The following is a 15,339-nucleotide window of genomic DNA, read 5'->3' on the forward strand; positions in this document are numbered from 1 at the left end:
CAAATTCGAAAAGTGTTTTTAAATACACATTAATTTACATGCATCTTATAGCAGCCAATTCCAGTGCTCTGCCTCCAACCACTCAGACCCTGACAACGTCCTCACAAACAGGTGAGTGTGTGTGTTCATTCTGATGGCTTACTTTAGAGATTTTTAGAATAATAGCAAATGTGGATAAACATTTCTATATTAATATAATGGATTTGACATAACAATGAGGCTGAGGAAATAACTCAGCAGAATTTTCTCTTGGAGATACCAGTGATTAAAACATATCTAGAACTTGAATTATTATTCGAATTATTATCTAGAATTCGAATAATTTTACATGGTATTGGTCTGATTTTCCAAATGTTGTCAAGCAAACTGAGGGGAAACGTCCATTGTGGACTGTGTTAATATTAATTGTATTTTTTAATGATTATTAAGTATATCTGTGTAATTTGCTTATGTTTGCATATGAACTATTTCTTTTGACTCTTTCACTGTAAATTGAAACATACTCATAGATCATGCCTAAGAGAACGTGACTGATGCAATGTAAGACTACTGAGTAAGAACCAGATATTTCTAATGGTTCTGTAGGAAGCTGTACGCCAGTGTGACATGCATTCAGGGCCGGAGTGGGACACTTTTTCAGCCTGGGAGTTTCATGACCAAATCCGGCCCAAAATTATTTTCCCCTCCCAATTGTCCCAAACTAGAGATTGACATGAGCCGGCCCATCGGGAATCCTCCCGAATCTCCCGATTAGTCACTCCGGCTCTGCATGCATTACACGAAAACATGTATTAATTGGTAATAATGGAAAGCTATAGAAACTGTTGCCCAATGTTTATCTATTTTCAGGATTAAGCAGCTCATCATCATACTGTAGCACATCCTGTAGTTTTACAGCAATACCCATTTCCACAAAATCTTTATGCCAGGCAGCCATTCAAAGACATGTATATACTCAGATGTCAAATTCGAAAAGTGTTTTTAAATACACATTAATTTACATGCATCTTATTCCAGCCAATTCTAGTGCTCAGCCTCAAACCACTCAGACCATGACAACGTCCTCACAAATAGGTGAGTGTGTGTGTTCATTCTGATGGCTTACTTTAGAGATTTTTAGAATAATAGCAAATGTGGATAAACCTTTCTATATTAATATAATGGATTTGACATCACAATGAGGCTGAGGAAATAACTCAGCAGAATTTTCTCTTGGAGTTACCAGTAATTAAAACATATCTAGAATTTGAATTATTATTCAAATTATTATCTAGAATTCGAATAATTTTACATGATATTGGTCTAATCTTCCAAATGTTGTCAAGCAAACTGAGGGAAAATGTCCTTTGTGGACTGTGTTAATATTAATTGTATTTTTTTATGATTATTGAGTATTGCTTATCTGTGTAATTTGCTTATGTTTGCATATGAACTATTTCTTTGACTCTTTCACTGTAAATTAAAACACACTCATAGATCATGCCTAAGAGAACGTAACTGATGCAATGTAAGTCTACTGAGTAAGAACCAGATATTTCTAATGGTTCCGTAGGAAGCTGTACGGCAGTGTGCCGAATTACACGAAAACATGTATTAATTGGTAATAATGGAAAGCTATAGAGACTGTTGCCCAATGTTTATCTATTTTCAGGATTAAGCCCTTCATCATCATACTCTAGCACATCCTGTAGTGTTACAGCACTACCCATTTCCCCAAAATCTTTATGCCAGGCAGCCATTCAAAGACATGTATATACTCAGATGTCAAATTCAAAAAGTGTTTTTAAATACACATTAATTTACATGCATCTTATAGCAGCCAATTCCAGTGCTCTGCCTCCAACCACTCAGACCCTGACAACGTCCTCACAAACAGGTGAGTGTGTGTGTTCATTCTGATGGCTTACTTTAGAGATTTTTAGAATAATAGCAAATGTGGATAAACATTTCTATATTAATATAATGGATATGACATAACAATGAGGCTGAGGAAATAACTCAGCAGAATTTTCTCTTGGAGATACCAGTGATTAAAACATATCTAGAACTTGAATTATTATTCGAATTATTATCTAGAATTCGAATAATTTTACATGGTATTGGTCTGATCTTCCAAATGTTGTCAAGCAAACTGAGGGGAAACGTCCATTGTGGACTGTGTTAATATTAATTGTATTTTTTAATGATTATTAAGTATATCTGTGTAATTTGCTTATGTTTGCATATGAACTATTTCTTTTGACTCTTTCACTGTAAATTGAAACATACTCATAGATCATGCCTAAGAGAACGTGACTGATGCAATGTAAGACTACTGAGTAAGAACCAGATATTTCTAATGGTTCTGTAGGAAGCTGTACGCCAGTGTGACATGCATTCAGGGCCGGAGTGGGACACTTTTTCAGCCTGGGAGTTTCATGACCAAATCCGGCCCAAAATTATTTTCCCCTCCCAATTGTCCCAAACTAGAGATTGACATGAGCCGGCCCATCGGGAATCCTCCCGAATCTCCCGATTAGTCACTCCGGCTCTGCATGCATTACACGAAAACATGTATTAATTGGTAATAATGGAAAGCTATAGAAACTGTTGCCCAATGTTTATCTATTTTCAGGATTAAGCAGCTCATCATCATACTGTAGCACATCCTGTAGTTTTACAGCAATACCCATTTCCACAAAATCTTTATGCCAGGCAGCCATTCAAAGACATGTATATACTCAGATGTCAAATTCGAAAAGTGTTTTTAAATACACATTAATTTACATGCATCTTATTCCAGCCAATTCTAGTGCTCAGCCTCAAACCACTCAGACCATGACAACGTCCTCACAAATAGGTGAGTGTGTGTGTTCATTCTGATGGCTTACTTTAGAGATTTTTAGAATAATAGCAAATGTGGATAAACCTTTCTATATTAATATAATGGATTTGACATCACAATGAGGCTGAGGAAATAACTCAGCAGAATTTTCTCTTGGAGTTACCAGTAATTAAAACATATCTAGAATTTGAATTATTATTCAAATTATTATCTAGAATTCGAATAATTTTACATGATATTGGTCTAATCTTCCAAATGTTGTCAAGCAAACTGAGGGAAAATGTCCTTTGTGGACTGTGTTAATATTAATTGTATTTTTTTATGATTATTGAGTATTGCTTATCTGTGTAATTTGCTTATGTTTGCATATGAACTATTTCTTTGACTCTTTCACTGTAAATTAAAACACACTCATAGATCATGCCTAAGAGAACGTAACTGATGCAATGTAAGTCTACTGAGTAAGAACCAGATATTTCTAATGGTTCCGTAGGAAGCTGTACGGCAGTGTGCCGAATTACACGAAAACATGTATTAATTGGTAATAATGGAAAGCTATAGAGACTGTTGCCCAATGTTTATCTATTTTCAGGATTAAGCCCTTCATCATCATACTCTAGCACATCCTGTAGTGTTACAGCACTACCCATTTCCCCAAAATCTTTATGCCAGGCAGCCATTCAAAGACATGTATATACTCAGATGTCAAATTCAAAAAGTGTTTTTAAATACACATTAATTTACATGCATCTTATAGCAGCCAATTCCAGTGCTCTGCCTCCAACCACTCAGACCCTGACAACGTCCTCACAAACAGGTGAGTGTGTGTGTTCATTCTGATGGCTTACTTTAGAGATTTTTAGAATAATAGCAAATGTGGATAAACATTTCTATATTAATATAATGGATATGACATAACAATGAGGCTGAGGAAATAACTCAGCAGAATTTTCTCTTGGAGATACCAGTGATTAAAACATATCTAGAACTTGAATTATTATTCGAATTATTATCTAGAATTCGAATAATTTTACATGGTATTGGTCTGATCTTCCAAATGTTGTCAAGCAAACTGAGGGGAAACGTCCATTGTGGACTGTGTTAATATTAATTGTATTTTTTAATGATTATTAAGTATATCTGTGTAATTTGCTTATGTTTGCATATGAACTATTTCTTTTGACTCTTTCACTGTAAATTGAAACATACTCATAGATCATGCCTAAGAGAATGTGACTGATGCAATGTAAGACTACTGAGTAAGAACCAGATATTTCTAATGGTTCTGTAGGAAGCTGTACGCCAGTGTGACATGCATTCAGGGCCGGAGTGGGACACTTTTTCAGCCTGGGAGTTTCATGACCAAATCCGGCCCAAAATTATTTTCCCCTCCCAATTGTCCCAAACTAGAGATTGACATGAGCCGGCCCATCGGGAATCCTCCCGAATCTCCCGATTAGTCACTCCGGCTCTGCATGCATTACACGAAAACATGTATTAATTGGTAATAATGGAAAGCTATAGAAACTGTTGCCCAATGTTTATCTATTTTCAGGATTAAGCAGCTCATCATCATACTGTAGCACATCCTGTAGTTTTACAGCAATACCCATTTCCACAAAATCTTTATGCCAGGCAGCCATTCAAAGACATGTATATACTCAGATGTCAAATTCGAAAAGTGTTTTTAAATACACATTAATTTACATGCATCTTATTCCAGCCAATTCTAGTGCTCAGCCTCAAACCACTCAGACCATGACAACGTCCTCACAAATAGGTGAGTGTGTGTGTTCATTCTGATGGCTTACTTTAGAGATTTTTAGAATAATAGCAAATGTGGATAAACCTTTCTATATTAATATAATGGATTTGACATCACAATGAGGCTGAGGAAATAACTCAGCAGAATTTTCTCTTGGAGTTACCAGTAATTAAAACATATCTAGAATTTGAATTATTATTCAAATTATTATCTAGAATTCGAATAATTTTACATGATATTGGTCTAATCTTCCAAATGTTGTCAAGCAAACTGAGGGAAAATGTCCTTTGTGGACTGTGTTAATATTAATTGTATTTTTTTATGATTATTGAGTATTGCTTATCTGTGTAATTTGCTTATGTTTGCATATGAACTATTTCTTTGACTCTTTCACTGTAAATTAAAACACACTCATAGATCATGCCTAAGAGAACGTAACTGATGCAATGTAAGTCTACTGAGTAAGAACCAGATATTTCTAATGGTTCCGTAGGAAGCTGTACGGCAGTGTGCCAAATTACACGAAAACATGTATTAATTGGTAATAATGGAAAGCTATAGAGACTGTTGCCCAATGTTTATCTATTTTCAGGATTAAGCCCTTCATCATCATACTCTAGCACATCCTGTAGTGTTACATCACTACCCATTTCCCCAAAATCTTTATGCCAGGCAGCCATTCAAAGACATGTATATACTCAGATGTCAAATTCGAAAAGTGTTTTTAAATACACATTAATTTACATGCATCTTATAGCAGCCAATTCCAGTGCTCTGCCTCCAACCACTCAGACCCTGACAACGTCCTCACAAACAGGTGAGTGTGTGTGTTCATTCTGATGGCTTACTTTAGAGATTTTTAGAATAATAGCAAATGTGGATAAACATTTCTATATTAATATAATGGATATGACATAACAATGAGGCTGAGGAAATAACTCAGCAGAATTTTCTCTTGGAGATACCAGTGATTAAAACATATCTAGAACTTGAATTATTATTTGAATTATTATCTAGAATTCGAATAATTTTACATGGTATTGGTCTGATCTTCCAAATGTTGTCAAGCAAACTGAGGGGAAACGTCCATTGTGGACTGTGTTAATATTAATTGTATTTTTTAATGATTATTAAGTATATCTGTGTAATTTGCTTATGTTTGCATATGAACTATTTCTTTTGACTCTTTCACTGTAAATTGAAACATACTCATAGATCATGCCTAAGAGAACGTGACTGATGCAATGTAAGACTACTGAGTAAGAACCAGATATTTCTAATGGTTCTGTAGGAAGCTGTACGCCAGTGTGACATGCATTCAGGGCCGGAGTGGGACACTTTTTCAGCCTGGGAGTTTCATGACCAAATCCGGCCCAAAATTATTTTCCCCTCCCAATTGTCCCAAACTAGAGATTGACATGAGCCGGCCCATCGGGAATCCTCCCGAATCTCCCGATTAGTCACTCCGGCTCTGCATGCATTACACGAAAACATGTATTAATTGGTAATAATGGAAAGCTATAGAAACTGTTGCCCAATGTTTATCTATTTTCAGGATTAAGCAGCTCATCATCATACTGTAGCACATCCTGTAGTTTTACAGCAATACCCATTTCCACAAAATCTTTATGCCAAGCAGCCATTCAAAGACATGTATATACTCAGATGTCAAATTCGAAAAGTGTTTTTAAATACACATTAATTTACATGCATCTTATTCCAGCCAATTCTAGTGCTCAGCCTCAAACCACTCAGACCATGACAACGTCCTCACAAATAGGTGAGTGTGTGTGTTCATTCTGATGGCTTACTTTAGAGATTTTTAGAATAATAGCAAATGTGGATAAACCTTTCTATATTAATATAATGGATTTGACATCACAATGAGGCTGAGGAAATAACTCAGCAGAATTTTCTCTTGGAGTTACCAGTAATTAAAACATATCTAGAATTTGAATTATTATTCAAATTATTATCTAGAATTCGAATAATTTTACATGATATTGGTCTAATCTTCCAAATGTTGTCAAGCAAACTGAGGGAAAATGTCCTTTGTGGACTGTGTTAATATTAATTGTATTTTTTTATGATTATTGAGTATTGCTTATCTGTGTAATTTGCTTATGTTTGCATATGAACTATTTCTTTGACTCTTTCACTGTAAATTAAAACACACTCATAGATCATGCCTAAGAGAACGTAACTGATGCAATGTAAGTCTACTGAGTAAGAACCAGATATTTCTAATGGTTCCGTAGGAAGCTGTACGGCAGTGTGCCGAATTACACGAAAACATGTATTAATTGGTAATAATGGAAAGCTATAGAGACTGTTGCCCAATGTTTATCTATTTTCAGGATTAAGCCCTTCATCATCATACTCTAGCACATCCTGTAGTGTTACAGCACTACCCATTTCCCCAAAATCTTTATGCCAGGCAGCCATTCAAAGACATGTATATACTCAGATGTCAAATTCAAAAAGTGTTTTTAAATACACATTAATTTACATGCATCTTATAGCAGCCAATTCCAGTGCTCTGCCTCCAACCACTCAGACCCTGACAACGTCCTCACAAACAGGTGAGTGTGTGTGTTCATTCTGATGGCTTACTTTAGAGATTTTTAGAATAATAGCAAATGTGGATAAACATTTCTATATTAATATAATGGATATGACATAACAATGAGGCTGAGGAAATAACTCAGCAGATTTTTCTCTTGGAGATACCAGTGATTAAAACATATCTAGAACTTGAATTATTATTCGAATTATTATCTAGAATTCGAATAATTTTACATGGTATTGGTCTGATCTTCCAAATGTTGTCAAGCAAACTGAGGGGAAACGTCCATTGTGGACTGTGTTAATATTAATTGTATTTTTTAATGATTATTAAGTATATCTGTGTAATTTGCTTATGTTTGCATATGAACTATTTCTTTTGACTCTTTCACTGTAAATTGAAACATACTCATAGATCATGCCTAAGAGAACGTGACTGATGCAATGTAAGACTACTGAGTAAGAACCAGATATTTCTAATGGTTCTGTAGGAAGCTGTACGCCAGTGTGACATGCATTCAGGGCCGGAGTGGGACACTTTTTCAGCCTGGGAGTTTCATGACCAAATCCGGCCCAAAATTATTTTCCCCTCCCAATTGTCCCAAACTAGAGATTGACATGAGCCGGCCCATCGGGAATCCTCCCGAATCTCCCGATTAGTCACTCCGGCTCTGCATGCATTACACGAAAACATGTATTAATTGGTAATAATGGAAAGCTATAGAAACTGTTGCCCAATGTTTATCTATTTTCAGGATTAAGCAGCTCATCATCATACTGTAGCACATCCTGTAGTTTTACAGCAATACCCATTTCCACAAAATCTTTATGCCAGGCAGCCATTCAAAGACATGTATATACTCAGATGTCAAATTCGAAAAGTGTTTTTAAATACACATTAATTTACATGCATCTTATTCCAGCCAATTCTAGTGCTCAGCCTCAAACCACTCAGACCATGACAACGTCCTCACAAATAGGTGAGTGTGTGTGTTCATTCTGATGGCTTACTTTAGAGATTTTTAGAATAATAGCAAATGTGGATAAACCTTTCTATATTAATATAATGGATTTGACATAACAATGAGGCTGAGGAAATAACTCAGCAGAATTTTCTCTTGGAGTTACCAGTAATTAAAACATATCTAGAATTTGAATTATTATTCAAATTATTATCTAGAATTCGAATAATTTTACATGATATTGGTCTAATCTTCCAAATGTTGTCAAGCAAACTGAGGGAAAATGTCCTTTGTGGACTGTGTTAATATTAATTGTATTTTTTTATGATTATTGAGTATTGCTTATCTGTGTAATTTGCTTATGTTTGCATATGAACTATTTCTTTGACTCTTTCACTGTAAATTAAAACACACTCATAGATCATGCCTAAGAGAACGTAACTGATGCAATGTAAGTCTACTGAGTAAGAACCAGATATTTCTAATGGTTCCGTAGGAAGCTGTACGGCAGTGTGCCGAATTACACGAAAACATGTATTAATTGGTAATAATGGAAAGCTATAGAGACTGTTGCCCAATGTTTATCTATTTTCAGGATTAAGCCCTTCATCATCATACTCTAGCACATCCTGTAGTGTTACATCACTACCCATTTCCCCAAAATCTTTATGCCAGGCAGCCATTCAAAGACATGTATATACTCAGATGTCAAATTCGAAAAGTGTTTTTAAATACACATTAATTTACATGCATCTTATAGCAGCCAATTCCAGTGCTCTGCCTCCAACCACTCAGACCCTGACAACGTCCTCACAAACAGGTGAGTGTGTGTGTTCATTCTGATGGCTTACTTTAGAGATTTTTAGAATAATAGCAAATGTGGATAAACATTTCTATATTAATATAATGGATTTGACATAACAATGAGGCTGAGGAAATAACTCAGCAGAATTTTCTCTTGGAAATACCAGTGATTAAAACATATCTAGAACTTGAATTATTATTTGAATTATTATCTAGAATTCGAATAATTTTACATGGTATTGGTCTGATCTTCCAAATGTTGTCAAGCAAACTGAGGGGAAACGTCCATTGTGGACTGTGTTAATATTAATTGTATTTTTTAATGATTATTAAGTATATCTGTGTAATTTGCTTATGTTTGCATATGAACTATTTCTTTTGACTCTTTCACTGTAAATTGAAACATACTCATAGATCATGCCTAAGAGAACGTGACTGATGCATTGTAAGACTACTGAGTAAGAACCAGATATTTCTAATGGTTCTGTAGGAAGCTGTACGCCAGTGTGACATGCATTCAGGGCCGGAGTGGGACACTTTTTCAGCCTGGGAGTTTCATGCCCAAATCCGGCCCAAAATTATTTTCCCCTCCCAATTGTCCCAAACTAGAGATTGACATGAGCCGGCCCATCGGGAATCCTCCCGAATCTCCCGATTAGTCACTCCGGCTCTGCATGCATTACACGAAAACATGTATTAATTGGTAATAATGGAAAGCTATAGAAACTGTTGCCCAATGTTTATCTATTTTCAGGATTAAGCAGCTCATCATCATACTGTAGCACATCCTGTAGTTTTACAGCAATACCCATTTCCACAAAATCTTTATGCCAGGCAGCCATTCAAAGACATGTATATACTCAGATGTCAAATTCGAAAAGTGTTTTTAAATACACATTAATTTACATGCATCTTATTCCAGCCAATTCTAGTGCTCAGCCTCAAACCACTCAGACCATGACAACGTCCTCACAAATAGGTGAGTGTGTGTGTTCATTCTGATGGCTTACTTTAGAGATTTTTAGAATAATAGCAAATGTGGATAAACCTTTCTATATTAATATAATGGATTTGACATCACAATGAGGCTGAGGAAATAACTCAGCAGAATTTTCTCTTGGAGTTACCAGTAATTAAAACATATCTAGAATTTGAATTATTATTCAAATTATTATCTAGAATTCGAATAATTTTACATGATATTGGTCTAATCTTCCAAATGTTGTCAAGCAAACTGAGGGAAAATGTCCTTTGTGGACTGTGTTAATATTAATTGTATTTTTTTATGATTATTGAGTATTGCTTATCTGTGTAATTTGCTTATGTTTGCATATGAACTATTTCTTTGACTCTTTCACTGTAAATTAAAACACACTCATAGATCATGCCTAAGAGAACGTAACTGATGCAATGTAAGTCTACTGAGTAAGAACCAGATATTTCTAATGGTTCCGTAGGAAGCTGTACGGCAGTGTGCCGAATTACACGAAAACATGTATTAATTGGTAATAATGGAAAGCTATAGAGACTGTTGCCCAATGTTTATCTATTTTCAGGATTAAGCCCCTCATCATCATACTCTAGCACATCCTGTAGTGTTACATCACTACCCATTTCCCCAAAATCTTTATGCCAGGCAGCCATTCAAAGACATGTATATACTCAGATGTCAAATTCAAAAAGTGTTTTTAAATACACATTAATTTACATGCATCTTATAGCAGCCAATTCCAGTGCTCTGCCTCCAACCACTCAGACCCTGACAACGTCCTCACAAACAGGTGAGTGTGTGTGTTCATTCTGATGGCTTACTTTAGAGATTTTTAGAATAATAGCAAATGTGGATAAACATTTCTATATTAATATAATGGATTTGACATAACAATGAGGCTGAGGAAATAACTCAGCAGAATTTTCTCTTGGAAATACCAGTGATTAAAACATATCTAGAACTTGAATTATTATTTGAATTATTATCTAGAATTCGAATAATTTTACATGGTATTGGTCTGATCTTCCAAATGTTGTCAAGCAAACTGAGGGGAAACGTCCATTGTGGACTGTGTTAATATTAATTGTATTTTTTAATGATTATTAAGTATATCTGTGTAATTTGCTTATGTTTGCATATGAACTATTTCTTTTGACTCTTTCACTGTAAATTGAAACATACTCATAGATCATGCCTAAGAGAACGTGACTGATGCAATGTAAGACTACTGAGTAAGAACCAGATATTTCTAATGGTTCTGTAGGAAGCTGTACGCCAGTGTGACATGCATTCAGGGCCGGAGTGGGACACTTTTTCAGCCTGGGAGTTTCATGACCAAATCCGGCCCAAAATTATTTTCCCCTCCCAATTGTCCCAAACTAGAGATTGACATGAGCCGGCCCATCGGGAATCCTCCCGAATCTCCCGATTAGTCACTCCGGCTCTGCATGCATTACACGAAAACATGTATTAATTGGTAATAATGGAAAGCTATAGAAACTGTTGCCCAATGTTTATCTATTTTCAGGATTAAGCAGCTCATCATCATACTGTAGCACATCCTGTAGTTTTACAGCAATACCCATTTCCACAAAATCTTTATGCCAGGCAGCCATTCAAAGACATGTATATACTCAGATGTCAAATTCGAAAAGTGTTTTTAAATACACATTAATTTACATGCATCTTATTCCAGCCAATTCTAGTGCTCAGCCTCAAACCACTCAGACCATGACAACGTCCTCACAAATAGGTGAGTGTGTGTGTTCATTCTGATGGCTTACTTTAGAGATTTTTAGAATAATAGCAAATGTGGATAAACCTTTCTATATTAATATAATGGATTTGACATCACAATGAGGCTGAGGAAATAACTCAGCAGAATTTTCTCTTGGAGTTACCAGTAATTAAAACATATCTAGAATTTGAATTATTATTCAAATTATTATCTAGAATTCGAATAATTTTACATGATATTGGTCTAATCTTCCAAATGTTGTCAAGCAAACTGAGGGAAAATGTCCTTTGTGGACTGTGTTAATATTAATTGTATTTTTTTATGATTATTGAGTATTGCTTATCTGTGTAATTTGCTTATGTTTGCATATGAACTATTTCTTTGACTCTTTCACTGTAAATTAAAACACACTCATAGATCATGCCTAAGAGAACGTAACTGATGCAATGTAAGTCTACTGAGTAAGAACCAGATATTTCTAATGGTTCCGTAGGAAGCTGTACGGCAGTGTGCCGAATTACACGAAAACATGTATTAATTGGTAATAATGGAAAGCTATAGAGACTGTTGCCCAATGTTTATCTATTTTCAGGATTAAGCCCTTCATCATCATACTCTAGCACATCCTGTAGTGTTACAGCACTACCCATTTCCCCAAAATCTTTATGCCAGGCAGCCATTCAAAGACATGTATATACTCAGATGTCAAATTCAAAAAGTGTTTTTAAATACACATTAATTTACATGCATCTTATAGCAGCCAATTCCAGTGCTCTGCCTCCAACCACTCAGACCCTGACAACGTCCTCACAAACAGGTGAGTGTGTGTGTTCATTCTGATGGCTTACTTTAGAGATTTTTAGAATAATAGCAAATGTGGATAAACATTTCTATATTAATATAATGGATATGACATAACAATGAGGCTGAGGAAATAACTCAGCAGATTTTTCTCTTGGAGATACCAGTGATTAAAACATATCTAGAACTTGAATTATTATTCGAATTATTATCTAGAATTCGAATAATTTTACATGGTATTGGTCTGATCTTCCAAATGTTGTCAAGCAAACTGAGGGGAAACGTCCATTGTGGACTGTGTTAATATTAATTGTATTTTTTAATGATTATTAAGTATATCTGTGTAATTTGCTTATGTTTGCATATGAACTATTTCTTTTGACTCTTTCACTGTAAATTGAAACATACTCATAGATCATGCCTAAGAGAACGTGACTGATGCAATGTAAGACTACTGAGTAAGAACCAGATATTTCTAATGGTTCTGTAGGAAGCTGTACGCCAGTGTGACATGCATTCAGGGCCGGAGTGGGACACTTTTTCAGCCTGGGAGTTTCATGACCAAATCCGGCCCAAAATTATTTTCCCCTCCCAATTGTCCCAAACTAGAGATTGACATGAGCCGGCCCATCGGGAATCCTCCCGAATCTCCCGATTAGTCACTCCGGCTCTGCATGCATTACACGAAAACATGTATTAATTGGTAATAATGGAAAGCTATAGAAACTGTTGCCCAATGTTTATCTATTTTCAGGATTAAGCAGCTCATCATCATACTGTAGCACATCCTGTAGTTTTACAGCAATACCCATTTCCACAAAATCTTTATGCCAGGCAGCCATTCAAAGACATGTATATACTCAGATGTCAAATTCGAAAAGTGTTTTTAAATACACATTAATTTACATGCATCTTATTCCAGCCAATTCTAGTGCTCAGCCTCAAACCACTCAGACCATGACAACGTCCTCACAAATAGGTGAGTGTGTGTGTTCATTCTGATGGCTTACTTTAGAGATTTTTAGAATAATAGCAAATGTGGATAAACCTTTCTATATTAATATAATGGATTTGACATAACAATGAGGCTGAGGAAATAACTCAGCAGAATTTTCTCTTGGAGTTACCAGTAATTAAAACATATCTAGAATTTGAATTATTATTCAAATTATTATCTAGAATTCGAATAATTTTACATGATATTGGTCTAATCTTCCAAATGTTGTCAAGCAAACTGAGGGAAAATGTCCTTTGTGGACTGTGTTAATATTAATTGTATTTTTTTATGATTATTGAGTATTGCTTATCTGTGTAATTTGCTTATGTTTGCATATGAACTATTTCTTTGACTCTTTCACTGTAAATTAAAACACACTCATAGATCATGCCTAAGAGAACGTAACTGATGCAATGTAAGTCTACTGAGTAAGAACCAGATATTTCTAATGGTTCCGTAGGAAGCTGTACGGCAGTGTGCCGAATTACACGAAAACATGTATTAATTGGTAATAATGGAAAGCTATAGAGACTGTTGCCCAATGTTTATCTATTTTCAGGATTAAGCCCTTCATCATCATACTCTAGCACATCCTGTAGTGTTACATCACTACCCATTTCCCCAAAATCTTTATGCCAGGCAGCCATTCAAAGACATGTATATACTCAGATGTCAAATTCGAAAAGTGTTTTTAAATACACATTAATTTACATGCATCTTATAGCAGCCAATTCCAGTGCTCTGCCTCCAACCACTCAGACCCTGACAACGTCCTCACAAACAGGTGAGTGTGTGTGTTCATTCTGATGGCTTACTTTAGAGATTTTTAGAATAATAGCAAATGTGGATAAACATTTCTATATTAATATAATGGATTTGACATAACAATGAGGCTGAGGAAATAACTCAGCAGAATTTTCTCTTGGAAATACCAGTGATTAAAACATATCTAGAACTTGAATTATTATTTGAATTATTATCTAGAATTCGAATAATTTTACATGGTATTGGTCTGATCTTCCAAATGTTGTCAAGCAAACTGAGGGGAAACGTCCATTGTGGACTGTGTTAATATTAATTGTATTTTTTAATGATTATTAAGTATATCTGTGTAATTTGCTTATGTTTGCATATGAACTATTTCTTTTGACTCTTTCACTGTAAATTGAAACATACTCATAGATCATGCCTAAGAGAACGTGACTGATGCATTGTAAGACTACTGAGTAAGAACCAGATATTTCTAATGGTTCTGTAGGAAGCTGTACGCCAGTGTGACATGCATTCAGGGCCGGAGTGGGACACTTTTTCAGCCTGGGAGTTTCATGCCCAAATCCGGCCCAAAATTATTTTCCCCTCCCAATTGTCCCAAACTAGAGATTGACATGAGCCGGCCCATCGGGAATCCTCCCGAATCTCCCGATTAGTCACTCCGGCTCTGCATGCATTACACGAAAACATGTATTAATTGGTAATAATGGAAAGCTATAGAAACTGTTGCCCAATGTTTATCTATTTTCAGGATTAAGCAGCTCATCATCATACTGTAGCACATCCTGTAGTTTTACAGCAATACCCATTTCCACAAAATCTTTATGCCAGGCAGCCATTCAAAGACATGTATATACTCAGATGTCAAATTCGAAAAGTGTTTTTAAATACACATTAATTTACATGCATCTTATTCCAGCCAATTCTAGTGCTCAGCCTCAAACCACTCAGACCATGACAACGTCCTCACAAATAGGTGAGTGTGTGTGTTCATTCTGATGGCTTACTTTAGAGATTTTTAGAATAATAGCAAATGTGGATAAACCTTTCTATATTAATATAATGGATTTGACATCACAATGAGGCTGAGGAAATAACTCAGCAGAATTTTCTCTTGGAGT

General features: G+C 35.4%; 1 long non-coding RNA gene across 1 annotated transcript; it reads left to right on the forward strand.

Moving 5' to 3' along the window:
• The first annotated feature begins 9,839 nt into the window (after nt 1-9,839).
• Nucleotides 9,840-11,683, forward strand: LOC143511651 (uncharacterized). The gene is made up of 3 exons (XR_013130215.1): nt 9,840-9,899; nt 10,642-10,701; nt 11,608-11,683. It is a non-coding gene; the product is annotated as an uncharacterized LOC143511651 (long non-coding RNA).
• Nucleotides 11,684-15,339: the final 3,656 nt, after the last annotated feature.

Source organism: Brachyhypopomus gauderio, chromosome 4 (assembly GCF_052324685.1).
Source record: "Brachyhypopomus gauderio isolate BG-103 chromosome 4, BGAUD_0.2, whole genome shotgun sequence".
Taxonomy (NCBI): Eukaryota; Metazoa; Chordata; class Actinopteri; order Gymnotiformes; family Hypopomidae; genus Brachyhypopomus; species Brachyhypopomus gauderio.